This window comes from Dipodomys spectabilis, unplaced genomic scaffold, assembly GCF_019054845.1.
Source record: "Dipodomys spectabilis isolate Male_0828 unplaced genomic scaffold, ASM1905484v1 ptg000138l, whole genome shotgun sequence".
NCBI classification, from domain to species: domain Eukaryota; kingdom Metazoa; phylum Chordata; class Mammalia; order Rodentia; family Heteromyidae; genus Dipodomys; species Dipodomys spectabilis.
Window position 1 is genome coordinate 2,066,458 of NW_024870815.1, and position 21,728 is coordinate 2,088,185.

At 39.4% G+C, this 21,728-nt stretch overlaps 1 protein-coding gene across 2 annotated transcripts in view; it reads left to right on the forward strand.

The window, feature by feature from the left end:
* Positions 1-586: 586 nt before the first annotated feature.
* Positions 587-21,728, forward strand: part of Cdh6 (cadherin 6) — a 132,200-nt gene continuing 111,058 nt past the window's right edge. The window contains exon 1 of one of the 2 annotated variants that reach the window (XM_042690624.1): positions 587-630. The gene's annotated coding sequence lies outside the window, so the exon portion shown is untranslated. Of the gene's footprint in view, positions 631-917; positions 1,013-21,728 lie in introns of those variants that run through there. The other variant, XM_042690623.1, reaches the window with a different exon arrangement.

A 21,728-nucleotide genomic window follows, 5' to 3' on the forward strand; every position in this document is an offset into this window, starting at 1 on the left:
CAGCGCGGCCGGCTTCTCTCCGGAGAGCTGGCTGCCTTCCTGTGCGCACGGGGGACGGACAGACCGCGCGCCCCGCTACAGCCACGGCTCTGGCCATCTTAATTGCTGGGGGGACGATTCAAAAGAAAGCCAGCGGCCCAGGGCTGCTGCTAGCACAAGGTGCATTTGGATAAACAACAAGAAGAAGGATCGGAGAGAGTCACGCAAGTTCTCGGTCTTAACAGCCCTCCCCCTTCCAGCACCGTTACCACCCCCAAAAGAGAGAAAGAAGGGGGGGGTGGAGCGTGGGGCTCCTGCGGGGTCTCGCAGGGACTTCAGACGCCGGGATCCTTCTGTCCCGGGGAGGGGCGGGCGGGGGCCGGCGCCGGCCCTCGCTCACAAAGTCCTCCTCTCTCTGCTCCCTCCCACTTCATTCACTTGCAAATCAGTGTGTGCCCACCAGAGCCAGCTCTCCCCCCGAGGAGCCGCGAGCCTTCCCCGCCCGGCCCGGGAGCTGCGGCGTCGGTGGAGGCGGCGAGCACCGGGAACGCGGGGAGGCAGCCGGCCCCCGATCGCGCGGCGGCGGCGGCGGCGGAGCGCGGCCCCCGGCGCAGCCAGGACGGCTCCCCGGGCCCAGGAGGGCGAGGAGAGGTGGGTTCGGGGGTCTGTGGGTGAGGCTGCTGCTGCTGCTGCTGCTGCTGCTGGCGGTGCGTGCTTTGGCTTTGCTTCCCCCCCCCCCACCCCTTTCCTTGCTTTTCTTTTTTGTTTAATTAATTCTGTGGCATAGATGCAAGCCAATCAGAGAGAGAGAGAGAGAGAGAGAGAGAGAGAGAGAGAGAGAGAGAGAGAGGCGCGCGAGAGCGAGCGCTGTCCTCCGGCGGGGCTGCGCGCAGAGTTGGGAAGAGATGCTCAGCCTGCAGCCAGGGTCGCGGCGGGCGCGCGTGGGGCCGGGCTCCGCGGGTAGCGCTGCTGCCCCTGCCCAGGACGGGCGCTGCTTCCCGGGGAGCCTGGGCACCGCTCCTCTCGGCTTCTGGTAAGACCCAAAGCGGCCTTGGGGCTTCGTGGGGATCAGGGAGAAGAGGGACAGGGAACAGGGGGAGGGGGGGAGCCCCCCCCCGGAGCCGAATCCGCCGCCTTTCTCTCCCCGGGTGGTACAAGCTGCCAGGAGCAGCTCGGACTGGCATTTGCAAAGTTGGCTGGGCCGTGAGCACGGGCGCCGGTGCGTGCCGGGCCGGAGGGGTCTTGGGGTGGGGGGTGGAGGGGTGGGGGTGCTGGATGTATTTTCGCCTTCCCACATTACAAGGGTCTTCTCATGGTGTCTGTTTGGTCTGAGTGAACATTATCTGTGGCTTTGAGAGTAAGGCAGAGATTCGGGGAGTCTGGAAAACTCTGGAAGGTTCCCAAGGAGAAAAACTTAACTGAAGAGATGGTTTGGCGGAAGAGGAAAGAGCGACGGAAAAGTGTTGGCTTGCCCGCGCCCGGCTACGCCTGCCGGCCCTTCTAGGACACCCAGGCTTAGCTGGCGAGCAAAGTCCAGCGCTGGACTCCGAAAATGGAGCACACGCTGTCCAGGGAAGAGAGAGCGAGAGAAAGTGGTTGGTCCTCTATGGCTGGGCTGTCCAGGCACAAATCTGGGGAGCTGGGAATGTGGGGGAGTGGAGGCTGGGGATTGGGAGTGCAGATCGCGTGCGCCCGGTTTTATGTGTCAGAAGGGGGGGGGGGGGATCTCCCAGTGCGATCCTGGGGAATTTAATCAAAGAGGTTGTTGTAATGTTCTGTACTGCCGCAGTGGTCGGACTAGGATGACTTCTTCTGTACTTAGAATTTTTTTTTCCTGCCAAGGATTACGTAGACCTCGAGCTGGGAGATGCTTGTGAGGTCAGTGTGGCACCACCAAGTGTTGTCCCTGCTGCAATAAAATCCATATTTTATAGGGAGTTAAATGCAGGTTTCTGTCAGTGCCTGGGGCTGGTCACCTGAGTTAACTACTGTTGAGGACACTCGGAAAGCAAGATGTTTGATCATCTGGAACAGCCACACATCTCTCTCCTAGCTCTCGTGTGTGTGTGTGTGTGTGTGTGTGTGTGTGTGTGTGTGTGTGTGTGTGTGTGTGTGTGTGTGTGGTGTAAGGGTGTTGTCGTTATGACAGTCTCTGTAGAGGTGTATGAGCATATGTCTTTAGTCCATCACTTTCACTTACTGGAGTCAGACACCGTGGACAAAAAGAGGATTTTCCTACCGTGGGTCTGGAATGGCTGGGAGTGTGCATATGTGCAGATCTGGAGTGTGCAGCTTTGCGAATGGTTAATTATCCTGGGGGGTCAACCCCCCCCCCCAACCCTTTATGCTGGGAAAGAAAGCTAGGGCTATACCTACATACCAACTCATCTAAGAATCAACAATTCTACCCCTGGGAAAGATGGTCAGTGCTGGCTTCTTTTTTTTTTCTTTCCTTGCTGATAGCTTTACCTGAAAAGGAAAACCCTTAGGAGTCTACTTTAGGAGAGAGGGGAACAATTTCTTTTTTCTTTCAGTTTAGCTTAAGCATCACCCTTTGTGTACTGGCCCTTAAATGTTGCCATTTTGAAGAACTGGAAAACCAATTGTGTGAAGAATGGGGATGGGGTCAAGCAGATGGTTTCACCATGTCAAAAGAGGAGAGCACTCTATATGCCAGAGGCCAGAGTTGTCAACACACAGCTCAGAAACTTAAAAGAATCCAGCACTTCACTGTGAGATGCAGCCCTTAGGACTGTATGGCTTCCCTCACTTCTCCTCTTTGGTGTGATCTGATTAAAAAGGTATTGAGGTAAAATACAAAGCAGATCTCTTCCCACCTACTTTGATGGCTCTGATAGTTTTGAAGCAGAGGAAGAAACCAATTTTTTTCAATAAAAATAAGAGACAGCCCCACATCTCTGAAGGAAAATGACAACGCTTTAGTTCTACTGTATTTGTCCACAATTATCTTTCACTGCCATTTAGAAGAAAGTGACAAGCTGGTGTCTCCATAGGGACTTCTAGTCCTTTTACTAGCTGGCTTTTATGTCAATTTATTGCAATTACAGTTCTCAGTGCTAACTCGGCAAAGATAATATACGGGAACAAAAGCAATTTCTAACAAGTTGCCTAGTATCAAAAAAAAAAAAAAAATCTGTGCCATACCTCTTCCACCCACCCCTTCCATCAGCATTAGCTTTACAAGGAAAAACTTTCTCTTTGGCATTTTTTTTTTGTATGAAAGAAAAAATTCTTACAAAATACTGCTTGACACACTTGAAAACAGCTGACTTTTCTAGAAAGCATAGCTACCATTGCAGGACATGGCACGTGGTTATTGTATCAATAAGTAGGCACAAGTTCTGAATGTCTAATTAAGGCAAATTGAATGCCCCACTGTGACAAATAGGTATCTTCTTTGGAAATTTTTGTGTGGCGCCTTCCTAGCTCTGTTGCTTTGCAGTCGTTGATGCCAATGTCTCAGTTCTGCATCTTTGGAACCACTAAAACTTTGTCTTTTGAGTTGGAAGGAACTTCTTTGGGTCACTCCATACACTTCTCCCTGTAGGTCAGCTGCAGCATGGGGTCACTCTTTTATATAATAGAGACACAGAAGCTTTTTCTCCATAGACCAGTTAATATTCTCCAAGTACTATTGATATTTGTGCCAGGTCAAACTCATTATTATTCCTCTCCTCTCTGTAGTGGTCCTCATTTAAGGCACTTGTAAGTATTTTCATAGTTTTTTGGGTGTGTTGGCTTTTGGTTAATCTTTTTCCTGGTTCTAAATAAAAGCAATGGCCAATTAATAATTTATCAAATTTGCCTTTATTGGTATGATATAAGATTTTTCTATTTCTATCCTTGCCATGGGCTCTGCTTCCTAAATTACAATTTACCTAATAAGAAAATGATCTTATAGTTATGACTCAAAATGTTCTACGTAATATAGTCCCACCTGAAGAAGTATTTGCAAAGAAAAATAATCACTTTTTCAAGGATCCTTAAAGATCCAGAAGTGGTATGGAAACAGGCAGTTGATTTAAAGAAGATCCCATTGAAACAAGTATTAGTAAAAAGCCCCAAAGATATTTACATGTATATGTTCCCTTTATTCTTATAGATATGTACGTGGTTGTTGTGACTGCTGCTGTGTTTTAATTTCTCTCTTTGAAGTAGCTCAAAACCTTGTAGATAGATTCATTCTTAGAAAACTGCCAGAAACTTGGAGGAAGATAAGTTCTTAGGATGAATCAGCCTCTTCTGCTGACAGTCTGCAGGTTCTGACTTCCAATTTTAAAATCTGTTCTAAAGTTTGAAATGTGTTCCAAATGAGATAACATCCACAGAACTCAGTTGCCTGTGCTTCTTGCTTAGTCACTTCAGCCCATTCTTTGGGATCCATTAGAATTAGGGTCTCACTCAGAAAAATAATGAGCAGTGACTCAGTCTGAATTGCATTTTTTTAATAGTGTTTCAGCCTAGCTACTCTCTATTGGGTCTACTTTATCTGCTTCCCAAAATAGTCAAAGTGTCAACAATCAAACTTTTCTGCTTTTTCTGAACAATGATTTCTAAACAAAGACACAAGAATATTGTAGTAGTAGGAATATAGAAGGAAGGAAAGAAAAGAAGGAAGGAAGGAAGGAAGGAAGGAAAGGAGGGAGGGAGGGAGGGAGGAAGGAAAACATACACACAATATAGAAATGTTTTAATTATTAGAAAAGAAATTTAGAAATGTAGGATTAAGACCAATTTTCTTTTCTTTTTACCCTATCTCTTCTTTTATTTCTCCATTCAGATTCTTTTTTTTTTTTATTGTGAAAATACTGTACAGAGGGATTACAATTACATGGGCAAGATAATGAGTACATTTCTTATCAAGCATTGTAGCCTCCTCCTTTGTTTTCCCTTCCCATCCCTTCCCATCCTCCCCCCGTCCCTCTCCCCCCCCCCAAAAAAAACAAGAGAGATAGAAACAGCACTATTTTTATTCAAGCAAGCCTTTTAAAAAATTAACTGATCTATGCTTTTAAAGTTGTCAATTCCCTAAGGAAGTCTTCTTTATTTTCAAGTTCCTCTAAGGAACTTCTACATTTCTCCTAATTAATTAATTGCTGAACCTACTGTATATAGTCTTTGTAACATGATCATCTACCAAGTAGGAAGATTAGAGGGAAAGTCTAAATAATCCTTCAAGAAGATGCTACGCCTTCATTTACTAGAAAAGTGAGATAGAATTCGGTTCATTATGCCAAAATAATTGAGCCAGAATGAGCTATGAAATTTTCAACTGTTTTAACCAAGAAACTCACTGAAGGATGAATGTTCTGATCCCATGCTTCTAAGCGCAGAATGGGTAGAGGAACATGAGAACAGTGTCTTGTAGCAGCCCTGCAGATTATCTAGACATTATTCACCTTGTTTCATCCATTCACTAATCTTTACACTAACAATGTTGGGTGCTGTCTTTTCCTAGACACTCATAACCATAACCGCTTGTTGAGACTTACAAAAAGAGGATTTTAATTTAAAGCTGGGGTGTTATTACTCAATTTGGTTTACAGTATAAGTAGGTAGGTGAGGTCAAAAGCTTCTCCTAAAATACACAGTATTATCTTGGGGAAGAAAGCAACTTATGAAGAAGATGAAGAACAGAAAGCTAGCATAACACAGGGAACTAATTTCCTCCCATAGCCCAATACTCGAAAGAGGATCATGCTCTTTCCTTTCTATATTTTCCAAAATGATTAGTTCTGACCAAAAGATGTTGATGAGATATAATTAGTTACGGGAATGGAAAACAGCAAGAAAAATTCAATTGAGGAGGTGTTAAAGTAAGACAGAAGAAAAAGAAGATGTAAATTTTGGCCCAAGAAGGCAGTAATTAGAATCAAATTTTCCATCTCTACACAGAATGTATTTTTCCCCTTTATAGTGCTACGTTATAAGCATGGTCAGATCATTAAAAGATTTATCCACACCCATCTCCTCTGTCATGGGACCTAAAACTAGAAAATAACCATTTACAATATCTATCTAGAGGAGGCAATCTTGGATGGGTCGTGAATTAACTAGAGTAAGAGACAGGCACGTACACTCCTGTATTCACAACTACATGGAAGGTAGAGATAGAAAGATCATTCATCCACCCCTCTCCCCGTGGCCCCACCCCACTTCTTGCAAGTATCCCACTTACCAGTGTTTATATTGTTGGGGTTTGACTTAGCCTTTCTAAGGAATTAGACTATGAATTCTCCCTTGAATCTACCATATTTTAGTTAGTACATCTGTAAGCACTTGCATATCCCTCAATATATTTACTTATAGTTTAATAGGCCAATTCTAGCTAACCACATATGAAGGAAACCATGGAGTCCTGTCTCCCTAGACCTGACTTATTTCACTTAATATAGTTTTTGCAAGTCTTTCCATGGTTTTACAAATGGTACAATATTGTTTTTTCTAATGGATGACTAATATTCCATTGTGTTTATATAATAGCCCATTTTGTTGATGTTATGGGGAAATTTTAACCCACATTATTGTTGTTTATGAGTTTTTGTCTAAGATAAAAAATACTAAGCAGTAAGCTCAGAAGTTTCATACAGCCAGATAATAATGGTGGTAATAAATAATCAACTAATCTTTTCTATGTAAACCACTTTTTCTGACTATTTTGCATGCATTTTGCATAATAACAATTACACAATAAGTCACAAAGGAAATCTAATACTTGTATTCTTTTAATTTAGTCCTTTTTTGTTCGAGTTTCTGAGACATCTCCACTTTAGTTGAATAATTTATGAATGTGTGATTAACAAATACTTGTCATATCTTAGAAACAAGAGTGTGACTGTCTGAAAAATACACAGTAGTATTAAAGATCGGAAGGAGTGGATTATTTTGACCAGAACAAGACAGATTTTTAAGGTCAAGGAAAACGTTTTTAGGTTATTTCCTTAAAAAAAAACCTCAAGCACACATACTAGTTTATAAATTCAGTAAACAGCGTCTGACTATGAGGTATTTTTATAAAAGAATGAACTACCCTCTCCTGCTTGCAGAGGGAGCTTCACGATGGAAGGGGTTCTACAGAGAAGTTAATGAAAATAACAATTGTTGGTTTTATTGATGGGAAAAGGGCATTTCAACTTCATAGTACTCTGTAGAGGATACATTTCATTCTTAGCACAGTGCCATACTCAGTATTCTTCAGAACTTGAGATTTTTCACGAGAGCTGCAATTTTCTTTTATTACCACAGTTTTGTTACTTCATTACTATTACATCAGTATTTGTTTTTAAATGGTTTCTTTACTATGTAAAATTTCACACACAAACCCTCATACCTCCTTCCCCCAAACCAAAAAACAATGAAAGGAAGAAACAAATATGGGAGGGATGTAGAGAAAGAGGAAGGAGCAAGGAAAGGGAGACGCTCTTGTACCAATATGGTCATATTACATATGATTGACATTGATGAGCCATTTTCATTATACTCTAGTCGTTCTATTGCTACCATTCAAAAAAGTCATGTAGTTAATCAGCCTTCAAGGAAACTTGATAATTAGAAATATAATCAGAGAATGTGAGACACGGGAAGAAGCTTAGCAAAAGCTTCCCCATGCCTGTCATTTACATATGAGATAACTGATAACCAGAGAGATGAAATGACTTATCTGCAGATATACTAAATTCATTTTGTTCTTTTATCTCTCTCTCTTCCTCCCTCTCTCTCTCTCTCTCTCTCTCTCTCTCTCTCTCTCTCTCTCTCTCTCTCTCTCTCTCGTAGCCTGATTTCTTGTCAGTGGATGTCATTGCTCTTTGTCATATCTACTGAATTCTGGCATTAAGAATAAAAGAGGAAACTTAAATCTACAGTATTGTTATTTGTAAGTGTTCTCTGAAGGTACAGACGTGGAATTATAGTGGCAACATTAAGGATATCCAGCCAAGAGTTGGTGGCACACACCTGTTATCCTAGCTATTCATGAATCTGAGATTTGGGGGGGTTATGGTTTGAAGCTAGCCTGGGCAGGAATGTCTGTGCGACTCTTAGCTCTCATTAACCAGCAAAAACTAGAAATAGAGCTGTGGTTCAGGTGGTAGAACAGTAGCTTTGAGCACAAAGGAACAGTGTCCAAGCCCTGAATTCAAGACACAGACTGGCACCCAAAAAATTAAACTTCAGGGTATCACTTTCTTCAGAATATTCATGTATTTGTACATTTTTTTAAAACTCCTAAAAAGATTAAATTTTTTCTTCAAAATTTGGCCTTCTGCTTTAGGGACATACGATAAAGTTCAAAGCTTGGTTAATTTGTAATGACTGCCAAGCACTTACTTGATCAAGTCTTATAAAAATCAGTGGCTCTCTAAGATCTAGAGTGGCTCTCTAAGATCTAGATATCTTAGAGAGCCACTGATTTTTATCTAGTCGAGGACTTGTCTGTCAAAAATGAATTTACTGGTCAGTGATCAGATATAAAAAAGAAAGATAATCTATTTTGTCTTTCATAAATCTCAGTTTATTCTATTTTGAAACTTCAGAAGACTTTCTTACTCCTTAGGAGTTAAAAATGTCTATCTTCTCATGGAAGAAGATATGGACAAATTATGCTGGCTTTTGCTTTGCCAAACATAAAGTCTCATGAGCAACTCAACATCAACTCTCCCACACTCACTATTTAAAATATAAGACTGTTAATGTTCCATGAAATTCAAAAGTCTGATGACCAATGGGCTAGATAATGCATGACTTCATATTTTAAAAAATGATAGGCCTAGTTCTTTTCCTTATTTGGATGAGCAAAAAGCAAAGAGGAACCATAATTATAACACAGCCCAAGAGACAAACTACAGGAAAACCACTTAATGAAAAAGTCTCCATGGGTCCCTTAATTAAAATCTATAGGCATTAATACTGATGTTTGGAATATTAAAATGATCTTTGGCCATATTAATGTCTCCTCTAAAAGTGTGCTTTGCCAAAATGATAGTATATGACATAAACAATTTTCAACTCTATTACACAGTTGATCATTCAACAGACAATGAATCATTTTAATTTAAAATCTAACTTGATGAGTAAAGACAATCTCAGTTCACCTGAACCATGTAAACTGTGAAAGGGGTGTCTTTTTTTATTCTCTAAAGTTAAGCTTTGTGGCTGGGGGCTAATGGCTCACACCTGTGATCCTAGCTACTAAGGAGGCTGAGATCTGAGGATCATGGTTTGAAGCCAGCCCAGGAAGGAAAGCCCATGAGACTCTTACCTCTAAATAACCACTGGAAATGGCACTCTGACTCAGAGTGATAGAGAACTAGCCTTGAGTGACAAAGCTCAGAGACAGCACCTGGGACCTGAGTTCAAGCCCCATAACCAACATAAATAAATAAATAAACTTGGTGTAACTGTGGACAGACAAAACATAAGGGAAGGTGTTGGCTTGTATTTTAAGTTTGTTCTTTTCCTTCAAAATGCAGTGCATTTAGAGTATAGACCTCAGTCACAAAATAAGCTGATCTTATTTTTAACTGCAAGATGTATACTTCCTTTTGCAGGATAAAAAAGAACGAGTTTCATTAATCTGCTATCATCCATCTTATAAGATATTTGAAACCACTCAATTTTACATTCAGCTAAAATATTCTAAGCTTTCCTTAGCAACAGGTTCTAATTTGACACCAATCAGAATAGTGTGTGGCCAGACTAAGAAATCACCAATGCAAAGATAAAACCCACCAGGACTATGATACTACTGATGAAACCCTAATTTGAACCAAGCCAAGCGACTGCATCTCCCAGCAATTATTCTCAAATTAAAACTACTTATTTAAAAGTATCTAGTTGGGATTTTATCCGTGTTTCATAAAGAATTAATTCTAGGACGATGGCTTTGTGCTAGACACTAATGCCAGAATTTCACTCTCTGACTTGCCTGCTTATTTTCTTCTCCTCATAAAGGAAGATTGAAGTTCCACCCTAATTAAGTAAAAAAAAATGAAATGGGATCCTTTATTTGTTAAGGTCCTTAAGAGGAAGTAGTTCCACTACTCCACCATCCCATCACCGAAAGTACTAACTGTGGCATTTATAGAAATTATGCTTATATGTAAATAATCTGCCTTTGAAAGAAACCCTCAAATCGTTGTGTCAAAGTCCCCCCCCCCCCCCCCCCCCCCCCCCCCCCCCCCGCCTCTCAAGTTTGGTCTTCTTTCCTTAGCCCACAGCCCAAAACATCTTCCCAAAGAGCACCATTGGTTTGTTCCTTAGAAAACTTCCCCCAGCTCCTGAGTTAACAGAGGCATGCCACTTTGGGTCATTAAAGAGCTGACCACAATTAAGGGCTGTGTAGTGAGCAGTATCTACTGGTAATTCAAACAGCCGTATTCTGTCCAGATAGGCTACTGAATAGGGCAGTAACTTTATTTAAACTATGAAGTTGCGAGCTACATGAGAGTAAAATGCTCTTAAGTGTGTGAATTTAATGTGAGGCAATGAAAGAGTTTTATGTCGTAGACACAGAGAGAAGAGAAATGATTGAAATGGTAGGCTGGATTAATTGGGCACCATAAAAGAAAAGTTTTGATTTGCACTCAGGATTTTCTGAGCATTAATAGACCATGTTTGTCTCCCAGTTTGTCACTAAGCTAAAGTAGATTTTTACATGGTTTATTTCTCTTTTTTTCTGTATGATAATCTTTTCATCATGGTTGATTAGAGAAACCTGTCACAGAAGACAAGAGACAAACTTGCCGTGTTTTATAATTAACAAGTATGCACTAATATCCATGGTGTTTTGAAGGAAGAGTTTAAAGCAGGGAGTAGAATTTGGACTGTGTTAAATGCAACCATCCAGAAAAGCAGCCACGAAGCTCTGCATGCTAAAGAGTTGCTATGCTTGTCAAATGCTTTCCAATTTAGGTTTTACCTGATTGACAAGTATTCCTAAGAATGATATTCAGCCGAGACTTCTGGAAATTTCATTATTTGATTCCTTGCACAGCGAAAGACCCCCGATACACACAGAAGGTGCTTTATGGAGTACATAAATCCAGGTTGGAGGAAAACAAAAAGATGGTTTTCAAATATCACTTTTCCATCTCAGAAGGGGAGTTTGAAGACGAGGGCATTAGTAGTAAGAGAAGCACTGAGTAAGGGCTCGCTCCATAAGTGCTTACTGGTGACATTCTCAGCCAAGGCACAAAATAAACACTATTCTAACTTATTTCTTTTTTAAGCTTCATTCAGACTAGTGAAAAAAATGTCATTTGTCTGGCCTAGGCTGACAACTTAATTTTTAATAACTGACTTCTTTAAAAAGGAGTCTGTTTCAAAGGTAACTCTCCATAGTGTCCTGAGAGCCACAGGGTTGGAGGTTATATTTCCGCCCACCTTCCATAGCTCGACTATCAGGCCTCTCCTTCCGCCAGGAGGACTTTTTATTAAAGTTGGAATTAAGCCTTGCTGCCTGCAGCCTGATTAACAATTTATGTCTTCCTAAGCAGATTAGCAGAAGTTTGTCATTTTGATTCTCTAATTCTCAATTTGTGTTTGGAAATAGAATGTACCTGGGCATTTCCACTTTCAATACATTTTCCAGAACTGAAACCTAAATTAAACATGACCCCCTTTTCCAATATCTTTACTTTAAACTTTTAGTGACCACGTATAATACTCTTTTCCTCTGATAAATAAGACCACTACGTGTCTGCTACATAAATGCAATTGTTTATCTCTTAGAAAAATCTATATAGATTTTTTTGGTTAAGTATCTCAGATTCTGTTCCCTAATTATAATTTTTTAAAGATGATTTGGGAAAGAAAATAATATAACAATAATAGCTAATAGAGAGAAACTTAGAATATTTCAAATACTATTCTAAAGGTCTTACATAGACTTAATGTTTACAAGAAGGCCCTGAAGGAAGAATGTCAATCATTTTGATTTTCAAGATAAAAATAGAGGAGCACAGCAGTTAAACAACTTCAAGGTCACATAGCTAGTACTTACTGGAGACAAAATTAAATTCTGGCCATCCTTGAGAACCCCATACTCCTTTAACTAATATATTCTTATCTCTTTTATGTTTAATATATACATAAATACATATGAATATACATACATGTGTGTATATATACACTCAGATAATTTGGCAGATGGATAAATGGATAAATAGATTAGATAGATGATAGATGAGGCATAGAGGATTGATTCAAATGTGTACATTTATAATGCAAAAAATCAAAAAGAATAAGTATTTCATATGTATATATAATGTATATTCTATATAATATACGTAATATATGTACACATGTACACTTACATATGTAACATAATATATATTTATACTCTAGATAATATATGAAATATGCATAATATGTATACATATTTCTTGAGACTCAAAAATACAATAACAGAGTTAGAAAAACTCTTCATCCCTCAAAACAGAGATCCCTCATCTCTTCATAAACTGGTATATATGGGAATACTAGTATATTCTACAAGATTAACTCTAGCCAAATTTATGGGATTTCAGCCTCACAAAAGTGCTTAGCTTTAAGCTTAGCTCTTTATTTTTAATTTGAACCAATCTTTTAATCACTTATTGTTGGTCCCAAGGAAAACCTAACAAGTGTATTTGGAAGACTCAAATTCATCAGTCATTAATCTATTCATTCCATAATACTTACACAGAGCCTCCAGTGCTCAGTTTTGAAAGATGTATGTATTAGGAAAAGTACACAGTAGCAGTGTAAGCAAACTAATCATATTCTACCCCTCATAAGATAGGCAAAATAAATAATATCTACTTTGTATATAATGAATAGGGTTCTCAGAGTTTATTAAACTTTCTTTCCTCTCCATAGTTGTATAGTGAACATAGAGTTAGCTGCTAAGTTTCACGTTACATCATAACTATTAAAATTTCTATTTATCTTCAGATTTAGCTTTTGACACCCTCCTTGGCTTTGAAAAAACCAATACATCCATCTTTGCTATCATATAAACTAAATATAAAGAGATAGGTAGGTATCAGAATATTTTCATTGTTTCTTTCTCTAATCCTTTTTTTCTAGAGGTTTTTGCCATAAATTCAAACTGTACAAATAACATCAATAGGAAATGAGCTTCAGTAGGAAGTAATTTTACACAAGATTAGCTGAAATTTAGGATTTAGATGATAGTCATTCAAATCAATTTGATAAGCACTTAATAAATACTTTTCTATACATAATCATGGTGGTACCACAATGCTTTGATATTATTTTTTAAAAAATATAAACTGCTGTTTGATTACTTGCTTCATGAACAGATAGATATTCTGTCAGAAGTGCTACCCATTAAGTAGATTAGAGCCTACCATTGCCAGATTTAGAATGTAATGTAATTGACTCCAAACTTGGGTCTTTTCAGCACGTGTACGTTGGTACAGCTGTCCTGGTTGCCAAACTCAGACACCTCATCTGTCTCTACCTGACCAAATCTTGGAGTTTCATGAATTTCTTTCTGCAAGATTTTCCCTTCCCAGCTTCCACCTAGCCTGATTTGAGCTAACATTTCTGTGCGATTGTGTAATAAAATAGCTTTTACGTTGTCTCAGAGTAAATAGAAAACAATCCTTTCTAAAGTCTCTGCCTGACTGCCCAAGTATCCCCAACTCCATTGTGAGCATCTCAGAACTAGACCTGCAGATCTTACTTTTAGCTCTAAATCCGTGCGCTGTTTTAAAACAAGGCCTGAACACATTAAATGGTTGCCTGAAAGAACAAATGGAGACTTCTCATTATGAAACTTTGGGTTACATTTATATGCTTTTACACTATTCGGTTGGATGTTAGCTTTCTTCTCTCTTAAGCTGATTGCCTTTGGATATATTATGGAAAATACTTAAAAAGAAAAAAAGAGTTTCTTCCAGTCCCCTACTCTATCCAAAGAAAAAGGGAGATTTCCCAGTTCCTTTAGGATACATTGGTGCTTTGGATCCTCTGTCTGAAAAAGAGTTACACATACTATAACTGAAGGGTCTCCTGACAAAATAATTAAGTGTCTTTGGTGTTTCTTTGGTCAGTCTAATCCAATGGCATAAAATCTCTATAGATTTTTTTTTATGTGCTGGTATTGGAAACTGTGACTATATATTTTTCTCATTGGCATTGGCTACTATGGTAAGCCTTGGCTATCTTTGGATTTATTATCCAATCTAGTAGTACAATACACTGAACCTACTAAAGGATCAGCTGAGCACTCTTACATATGTGGCGGGGGAGAGTGGTTGTGGCGGGGGGGGGGGGGGGGGGGGGGGGGGGGGGGGGGGGGGGGGGGGGGGGGGGCGGGGGGGGGGGAGTTGTTTCATTTTTTGTTAGTTATGAGGCTTGAACTCAGGGCCTAGGTGCTGTCCCTGAGCTATTTTTGCTCAAAGCTATCACTCTACCCCATTTTGAGTCACAGAACCACTTCCAGTTTTCTGGTGGTTAATTGGAGATAAGAGTCTCAAAGACTTCCCTGCCTGGGCTGGCTTTGAACCACAATCTTCAGATCTCAGCCTCCTCTGAGTAGCTCAGATTACAGGTGTGTAAGCCACTGGCATCTGGCACTTATATATTTTATGAGCACAATTACTTTCCCTTGCATTCCCACCTTAGAAATATTTCTTAAGTTTCTACCAGAGGTCAAATATTTAATTTTGTATACCTCATTGTAACCTTGAACATGGATGTACAAAATAGATTAAATTGAATTCATCTGATCATGTAGTCCTATTTCATTCTTTAAGTGTCAGTCAATGTATGGATTAGGTTCTTTATGACACTGCTTTGCAATTAGCATAGTTATCTAGTCAAGCCAAATGTTTTATAAGGTTTTGAGATGAAGAAGAAAAGATTTTGGATAATCTTCCTCAGACTTCACCCATTTGATGTGATATTCAGCTCAGAATTCAAACTTCATGAAGAATTTTAAACTTAGTCATGCTCCTCACGTCTATAATCCTAGCTACTCAAGAGGCTGAGATCTGAAGATCGTGGTTCAAAACCAGCCCAGCTAGGAAAGTCTCTCAGACCCTTATCTCCAATTAACTAGCAAAAAATCAGCAAAAGGCCGGGTGCTGGTGGCTCATGCCTGTACTCCTAGCTACTCAGGAGACTGAGATCTGAGGATTGCAGTTCCACTTTACAGATGCACTTTCCAGGCAGGAAAGGCCATGAAAACTCTTATCTCCAATAAACCACCAGAAAACTGGAAGTGGAGCTGTGGCTTAAGTGGTAGAGCGCTCCTCTTGAAATGAAGAGCTGAGGGACAGCACCCAGGTACAGAGTTTAAGCCCCATGACCTACAACAACAACAACAACAACAAAAACAACAGAAACAGCAAAAGGACTCTACCCAAGTGGGGAAATGCCAGTATTGAGCAGAAAGAAAGTTAAGCGACAACCCCCACATCCTGAGTTCAAGCCCTAGTTAAGGCAATTTTTTTTTTTTTTACTTTTAATCACTAAAATAGAATCTAGTTTATTTTACATAATGCATTCCTGGGCTAGAATAGACATCATAGTCTTTTTTAAGCAAATGTTTCCTACTGCATCTGAGCACTATGGGAAACTGTAACTCCCACAGAAAAGCAATATAAACTGTGGGTTCTGTAAAAATTGAAACAGTGACTCCCAATCTTGTTTTTCTGTCACCTTTTCCATGATGAACACTTGCCAATCAACAGCATCTCTCATTACATAAGCAATCTAAACTGGCTGAGGGCAGTTGCCTCCCGCACCCTACCACCCCATCCTCAGTGTGAGAATAAGTAGAGAATTAAAGGATTTTCAGAAGTGATTAAGCAAGTGGGAGGAAAAGGAAACCAATAAATAAGTAACCCTATTAACCAGGAGAGGCAATCAAAAAAGTGAGCGAATTCATGTTTGGCATCTAATGACCTGCGTATTTCTTATTCTTTTTCACTAACTGGCTTCAGTCTGTGTATTAAAATGGTTTGTGGCGATGGATAAGAGAGAAATTTCGTGTCAGACTGGATTTTAAAAATAAAATTATTTTACACAACAGTCTATAGGAAGCAGGCTCCAAGAAATCAGTGATATGACCCGAAGCTCAGGACCTTTCTGTCTTCATCCTGCTCCCCTAAGCATCAAAGTCATTCATCCAGTGATCTCCAACAGATTTTAAGATGTTTGCCAGTGGCAATTGAAGCTTAACTTCCTTATTCGTGTCTCACCAGGAAAAAGAAGAAGCAAAAAGAAGATCTCTCACATCAAAGATTAAGGGTGGTGCCCTTTAGTCCCAATTCAAGTCATATGACTATCGGATACAATATTAATCAATTAGTTAGGAACTTCTAGTGCTATTCAGATTTTTAGACCAAAGACCTAGTAGGGGGATCTGCTCCTTTTTGTGTGTGTGCACGCATGTGCATTTGTGTATGTGTGTGTTGGTGTATGTGCATGCTCATGCGTGCATAGAGAGAAGATACTTGAACAAAACTAGAATTCTATTACAAAGAAGAATATGAGAAAGGGATTCTGGGTAGTCATCCTGCAGAACACTGTCCACTATAGTTTTGTCACTTAGAATCAGTATTGTTCTAAGTGCAAATGTAAGAACTATGAAAATGAAGGATTGGATGGTATTCAGTTTAATATACTCCAGCTCTAGAAGTGATGGACAAGAACCAGCCCATCTACCCTATTCCATGCAGTGAGGGTCGCTTCTAAACTGCAATTTCGAACAATGCTTAACCATTTTAACAATCTCTCTTCCTATCTTTGCTTTTATTCTGTGCCTGAAATGGTTTTCTAGTGTGTTTGTTTTGGAAATATACTGACAAGAAATACATCACTGTCAAAAAGAAAACATTTTTTTTCATCAAGGGATTTGAGGCTTAACTAGCTGGAAGGGAAATATAATTTCATTTTGTTCTCATAGTCTCATTTAGAAAATAACCTTAAGAGATTCAAAGGACACTATGCTATGTGAGCATTTTCCTTTCTCAGGGGGGCTCAGTTTTGGCTTTAGTCTTTCTAGCATGTTCTGAAATGTTTTCTTAAGCAATATTTCTGCCTTTAGCTCTATCCTAACCACCAGAGATTTAAGAAACTTTAAAAAGGTGTTCTTTAGAAACAGTGTCACAAAACAATTTACTTTTTATCCTTTTTACTAAAAATAACCCAAGCCTTAAGAAGGCTTTTAATTCTTTTAGGTTTTATTTGAAAGGCAAATAAGCCAGAATATAAATGTTTATCTGAAGTCAAGTCAAAACAGGACAAGAAGTAATTATAAAATATAAAATGGAAAGTCCCCTGCTATAATCTAGTAATTCTGAGCAAAAGTGAGGTTTGGGGTTCTTTTTTCACTAATGCATATGTGTGGATGCAATTTATGGAACATATGAGAATGTACCTGAAATGAGATAAAAATTGAGCATTTAAGTTGTTTTTCCTGGTCTTATTTGAATTCCTGTAGAGCTGGCTTTCTTTGCTGCGCTGTGAGTCCACCTTTCTGCAAATGTAACTACAACAAAGCCTTCTGGGTTGGTTTCTTTTGGTTTGCTTTTTTTGGCGGGGTAGTTTGGTTTTTGCCTAGCAATTTGGGGACAGAGTTAATTAGCTATACCTACTAAACATTTCTATTAAATTAATTGATGTGCTATAGATAAAATTTGGAGGAAGGGGAGCATCTTTATCATTGAGCTCTTAAACCACCCAACTTGTGCAATTAAGTTGGCTGACAGGTACAACGAAGACCCTGTAAGACAGATACTCTGAAGTAGTTTTTAAAGTATATTTCCTTGACCTTATAAAAAGTCCTCTAAGGAGTAACTGGGATAATGCTGAATGAAACGTTAGACTGGTAACCTGATGAATGAGCCTTCCCCTCCCTTCCCCCAAATGGTTGCTATTGCTTTGCGGCTGCTGCCATTGTTGTCATTATTTCTTCTAAATTTTCAGTCACCTTGGTGGTTCAGGGAGAGGTTTGAGCCTTTTTTAAGCCTTTTCAAGATATTTCACTAATTGGAATAAGCCATCACATTTTTTTTCTAATGTCACAAATAAAATGTGCCGCTGGGGGCAATCTGCCCATAATTCTGCTCACTGAAATGTGTTTTGGCTGGCACAATGACTGTGCCAAATGTGGCTTCAATTCCCAAATTCCTCAGAGCCTCTCCAGTACTGCTCCCTAGAAAATCTACAAACCAAGCTGGGCTTTTTCTTTGGGTTTGTGAAGGTGTGAAGCAACTACAGCCAAAATGAAGCACGGATGGGACATGTGAATTCTGTTGAGAAATGGTTATTTTGGCCTTTGGGCATTACTATAACCCTAGAAAAAAGTATGAGGTCATGGTTGTGGTATCAAAAGTACATTGTGTGTGTGTGTGTGTGTGTGTGTGTGTGAGAGAGAGAGAGAGAGAGAGAGAGAGGAGAGAGAGAGAGACCAGCTCCACTACCAAAATGGGCCTTCACTACAGTGAGGGAAGTTATAATTTTAGAAATCAAAGCTAAATGAAGCTATTACATGCTCCCTTTGCTCTTCCCATCCCTCATTTATCCAAGAACCATCCATCCATCCATTCTTATTTTCAGCTAGTACTCATGGCATACTATGTGATAATTATGGCTGACCCATGATGAACATAATTTATTTTTTTCACTGAGAGTATTATCTCTCTAAAATAGATTCTCATTTTGAGAATATCTTAGTCAAATCTGAAAATCCAAACTATATGCTACATCACTGGCTGGAAAATAGATGATAGGAAAGTGTATTATAATCTAAACAAACAGGACTGGAGGTATGACTCAGGTGGTATAGCACTTGACTAGCAAACAAGGCCCTGAAATATGTAGAATGAAGGCTACAATATGCCTATCAGAAGATCTCCCAAACAGCACAGTGCCTTTCACTGCAAGGATGTAAGGCTTCAAATTAAAACTACAGCTCCAGATATCCTTTCCCCAGCCCCCCCACCCCCCTACACACACTGTAGTCTTTATCCTATTAAGGAATTAGCTGGAAAATAGAGGTGCTGTCTAGCTCCAGAGGTGAAGGGCTCTGGAGAGGGAGTAGTTGGTCAGTAGGCTGAGGGGTAAAGGAAACTAGCAGACTGTTAAACAAAGGAAAACAACTCAGTCTAAGCAACAAATGCTGCTTGAGCAGGTTTAAGCAGGGTGTGATTGTATGTCTTTTTAACAGCCTTTAAAAGTCTTTTTAAATACCCTTTCCGGAAGTAGTTTCCTCTTTTCCTGTTGGAATGTCGGTTGGCAGATCCCTCTGGAAAAGAGGGATCTGCCTTCAAAAATTTTTCTAGATCATGTTTGTTAAAAATTACTTATAAAACTATCTGCTGACTAGCACGTTGCCTTCTTCGTCTAGCCCTCACCAGCCCTATCTACTCTGCTAATTACTTCCTTCTGAAACTTTTCCCTTCTTCTCTGATATCTGCACTAGCCCAACATCTCATCCTAGAAGGCAACTGCCAATTCCCACTGAGAAATGATTGCTAAACATTTCAGCAGCGCGGCTCCGCTGCCCGTCGGCACCGTAGGGACCACGGTCGTTCCTCATGATCGTGAGTCCAGACCTTCTGCTCTGGAACTCTGCCCCTGCGGCTCTACTGAGTTTACTAATAGCACAAGGAGTAGAGCATCTTTGAAGGACCTTGGCTAACCAGACAGTTCATTGAGGACCAGAAAGGTGCACAGAAAGAAAATTTTTCCTTTAAAATAAATAAAATAAAATGGCCCCATCAGACTAGGGCAAGACAAATACTCAATGCAGCCGATTTCAGAAAGAGGTCACCAAGGCATGTCAAACAATTCAGACCATTCTTGTCTCTAATGTTCTTCAGGATTCAATTCTGCAGGCCATTTTCATACGTCCTAAGAGGAACAAGATATCATCCACATGTTTTGAAAACAGTAATTAAGTTGAGCTCTGACACCTAAGAGTAATGGTCTCTGACCTAAGCCCCAGACTCCAACGAGGGAATTGGGATGAGGCTAATGGCTCTTGTACAATCAGATCTGTGTCACATATTGAATACAGGTCCAAGGATGACTGCTCCCTGCGGAAAACAAAAATAACTTTTCCAAGACTCCATTTTGTATTCACCATAGGCTCCTGTACTCAGGCTCCGAAAGAAATTGTGTTGTATCTAAAAGAAAAAAAAAATCACACTGGGAGAAAACCACATTCCAAGTTAAGGTGTTTGACATTTCTATAAGCCTTTATTTTGTGATTGCAGATAAATCCTGACCTGAAATTTATGGGGGCGGGGGTGGAAATCTGAGTATATCCCAGTAAACTTTTGGAAACTCACATGAACTACCAACTCTGAATGCTACTTCTTCCTATCAAAATGTCTAGCTTTAAAATGTTTGGCTCATGGGAATAAGGCATTGCAGTTTATATTAATCCCTTCATGAAATCTAGTAGAACCAGATCAAGATATATACATATATATGGATATATATATATATATATATATAGCTATGATTCAGCTTAATTGTTTCTTATCAAGTTGAAATTAGAGTCTTGCTGTTGAGATATTTCACCAAGTTTTAGATAAATTATCAAGTTTCTATTATAATCCTCACAGAATATTCTCTTGAATGGTGCCATCATTAACTTCAATATATTTTCAACTATAATGATAGGAAAATCCTTTTGTAAGCACCAATCAATGAGTTAGTGATACTTAATGTCACTTTACTTTCTAATTGAAAATACTGAATGGTTTTTAAATCTTTTAAATACAGTTGTCATATAGAACTAGATGAACCATCACAATCAGAATCATTGCACCATGATAAGCCACCATACCTTGGTGTGTCTTCTATACTGGATCCCTAAAATAACATTAAACCTTTAATTTCCTGTTATAATAGTTATAAAGATATAGTTAGAAAGTTATAAAGATATAGTATCTTTAAGGTATAGATGTTGGGCGTGACATTAACTTAGACAATAGAAAATATAAAACCAAACAGCTTGGGACCAATTTACTTTTACCATATAAAAATAATTGTTGATTGTAGCTAACCAATCTTTTGATAACTAGCCTAATAGAATGTAACTTTGCTAAAGTTAGATAAATCAAGAATGATTTGTATTGCATACAGAGACTCATTCATTACTTGCCTCCAAACAGTGATTTTAATGTTTCTGCATCTCAGCTAAAAAGCATTGCCACAGATATGGACTCTGGTAGCTAAGTTTAGGATTTGGTGTTCTCATTTGGACATTCACCAAAGGGCTAGCTTGAGTAAATCACTCAATTGGTTTCTTTCTTGTCCTACTTCCTTAAATGGTAAAGCTTGTCATAACAATTCAATAAATCTAAGCCCATTTGTAACTCACAAACTTAAACGTTTAACTACAGAACAAAAAAAAACAAGTATAAATCTGAATTCTCCTAGCATTCCCCACACCAATATGACACACACACAAACACACATCATACTTTATACACACATACCACACACACGTACACTTACCACAACCACCACATTGCCAGCACACTTGTAAAGAAAATGGACCATTTCCTTCATAGAATCAAATGTAGATCATCCAAGTTGACAGCAAACAATGAAGTTACACAGTTGTACCAAGAGACAGGTGACCTAAAACCTGAATTACCTGATAGGTGTCCTCTAAATCGCACCATGAGAAAGCAGGAAGAAGACCCTGACCTTTTCAAAATCTGCATGTGTAGAGTTTAACCAAATAGTCTATTGCA